The 3,224-nt window shown below is 38.2% G+C and overlaps 1 protein-coding gene across 1 annotated transcript in view; it reads left to right on the forward strand.

Annotated features, from left to right (window-relative positions):
• Nucleotides 1–3,224, forward strand: part of ARHGEF26 (Rho guanine nucleotide exchange factor 26) — a 245,555-nt gene that overhangs the window by 162,017 nt on the left and 80,314 nt on the right. The gene's annotated exons all lie outside the window — the stretch shown is intronic.

Consider the following 3,224-nt stretch of genomic DNA (forward strand, 5'->3'; position numbering starts at 1 on the left):
AGAATAATCCTCCTTGGAGATGAATCCCATCCTCCATCCTTTGTAGGCCTTTCTTTTTAGCCTCAGGAAGTCTGCTAGATCCCTGGAGAGTCAGGGGGGCTGTTGTGCCCTCTTGCTGCCTTTCCTCTGAGATGGAATAGACTTAGCTTGTGCATTGAGGATTGCCCCCTTGAGGAGCAACCACTTTTCTTGGACTCCCAAGATACTTTGCTCCTCTCAATTTCTTATTTAACAAGCTTCCATTTTTAACATTCAGCATTTTTTCTGGTCAGTGGCCAAATGTGGTGTTCTCTAAAAGTATGTTTATTTTTTATATATTCTAAATTCTGTTTATTAATTTGCCAGAATGGTCAGTGAGAAACATAGAATAAAAATGAGACCCTTATTTTATCTATGTTGACATCAGGAAAGCAAAATATGTTTTAAACGTATTTATATTTTGGCTAAATAACTAATGAAATGCAGTTCCTTCCTTTATATTTCTTGGGGTTTTTTAACCTTGCACATTGGCAAACCTTTTACAATAGTTAAAGTGACTCCTACACACTTTGTTAAAAGCCAAATTACTGTTGCTGTTGGGTTTCTGATTGCATTCCTTTTTGTTATATTGCCATTGGGCTGAAGACAAAGAACTTAACATCCCCATGGTGGCCACAGGGTTCCTCCTAAAGCATTTTGGTGGTGTATTTATTAGTTTAACACTTTGTGAGCAATGCGTAAATGCTATAACTGAAAGGGATAGAATGAACAAGTGAATTTGAGACACATTTTCTCTCTCTATTATTCCCGGACAAAGCAAACATACAGATGTACATGCCCATTATCCTGGGATAAATCCTAAAAAGTTTCCCAGATAAAAGGTAGTAACAGTTTATCCTAGGATATTGTAAAATGCATCTGTACAATTATCCAGGAATTGCATTGCTGGATCAATGGCCTAAAAGTAGCAGTGCATTCAGCCACTCATTAAACCCTGATTATAAAAGTGATGAATGTACACATTAATCCTAGGATATTATTGTTTTAGGATAAACACAGGCACAATTTGTCCAGGGATAAATACAACCTCTGTTGCTAGCCTTTCTTTCCTTTAGTAACCTGTTGTTTCATTTTCCAGATCTGTAAAGTATGAATAATACTTCACAGGTATTTTGAGGTATTTCACAGGTATCCAGGTTGTAGCCATATTGGTCTAGAGGAAGAAGCAATCAGGACTCATAACAATCAGGACTTCGAAAATCGGTTAAAATTCAATATCTTCCATGTGTCGGGTATTCAGGTTTTTTAAATGAAATCTTCATATTTTCTCAAGCAGGAAGCAACTGTGACCACCTGAAACCTGAGACACTGCCCCTGCCTTTGTTTCAAGGTAATTTGCGTCATCACAGAACCTCACATAGAGGTGAGAGACTCCAGACCAGCTATGAACTGAGTGCCCAAAGGAGTTTTCCATGTATTGACTCCTCTGTGAAATCCTATGAAATATGAACTTTCATTTTTACCCAGGAGAACTTTTACAATCTTTTCTCCAATGCCTGATGAAGGGTGTTTGTGTCCAAAAGCTTGCAATTAATTTTTTTTTTTTTTTGCAAAAATCTTGTTGGTCTAATGAAAGATATCATGTCTAATATGAGTCCTGATTGCTTGAGGTATTTCACAGGTATTTAAAATTTAAATTATTTGTAAGTCCTTTGAATGCATGCCTTGCTGCATAAGGCATACAGTAGATAATAAAGAGAAAGTATTAGCTATCTTTGTAGCATTGCAGCATGCTTTAATTCTTAGATGGTTAAATTTGAATATGTTGAATGCTTCATTACATGGCATGATGATAGATTTTGATCCTTATGCTGTTTTAAATTTGGAGTAACTCTAGGAACTATGGGACACTTGTGGTTATGTGCTATAAATAAAAAGTAAATTTCCAGTATCCCTTCTGTCCTAATAAAAATTAACATGTGAGGTTGGAACCATATACGTAACTGTCAGTCTAAACCAGCATAGCTCCACTGTCTAGGATCAGGTGTTGCCAGAAATTTGTACAAAAGTGGGAGGAGGGGAAGGAACACTCCCTGCCATATTCTTAAACTGTATGTGGAAGGAATTAGCATGTTAAAATAAGATTCCAACCCATGTCCCTGGTGGGAAGCAAAAAAGTCCAACATTAAGAACCTGAGGTGGAAATATTGGGGAGAGGGAATCATTTTAATTAAAAGTTTGAATTTTTCTTTGATAGCAGAGGGGAGCTGGAAGCAAAGAATAATTTGTATTTGCTGGAAAACTGATAAAGAAAGGTTGAGGCACTTAAAAAGTTTCCCAAGTCTCTCCATGCAAGTAAATCTGTTTCTCCTAGCTCATGGAATGAAGAGTTATAGGACACAAAATGATATGAGAACAGAAAAGATCATTGAAAGGTTTTGAGCAGTCCTGTCATATGGGCCAGGGACAGACATTCAAAAAGCTTAAACCTGAGTTGATTCAATCTTTGCAGGTTAGTCTAAGCTGCACAGCTTAAACTGATTAATAGCTGGACAGACATTTTCTGTTAAATCGGGTAATGCAGCCATATGCCTGCAGTGGCTCAAGCCAGAAGCCAGAGGTTCTAGGGCATGCCTGCCAGCCACTACCAAAGGAGAGGGAAGAGAGACACCCTCCAAGGCTGTCTCCTCCCTGCTGGAGTGGAGGGGGCATGGCCAGGGCAGGGGGAGTAGGCAGCTACTGTCAAACTGAGGAGTGGGGATGGGCAAAAGTCCTTTCTCTGAAGCAAGCATGTATTGAATACAGCAGTTCTACCTCTAGAGATCCCTATAATCCAAAGCACCTGAAGAAATAGAAGTATATCTATCTTATCACTGTCAGAGAAATGGGAATTCTGTTCCAGTGTGACATAAGCCCAGGCCTAGAATATCTTCATTAGAAGGCCCAAGTATGCATGTAAATGCGTGTCCATTTGTTCAGTATCTTAAGTCTTATTCAGTAACTTTTTGCAGTGAATTTGAGAAGAATGGTCCACTTAGATTTAACGGGTTGGTTTGTCCTGAGGAATTTGTAGCTGTTACCTTGAGTCTTTTTAATTTATACTAAACTTCTGCTGAAGTTGATGAATGCTTTGCCTGTGCCCATGAAGCATAATTAAGCCACAAACTATGACATATTCATATAAATTATATAAATTAACTTACATGTCTTAAGGCATTTTGGACAATCAGTGGTTAAAGCTGTCC

The sequence above is a fragment of the Gavialis gangeticus genome, unplaced genomic scaffold (assembly GCF_001723915.1).
Source record: "Gavialis gangeticus isolate Ggan-Ray unplaced genomic scaffold, GavGan_comp1, whole genome shotgun sequence".
Classification (NCBI taxonomy): Eukaryota; Metazoa; Chordata; order Crocodylia; family Gavialidae; genus Gavialis; species Gavialis gangeticus.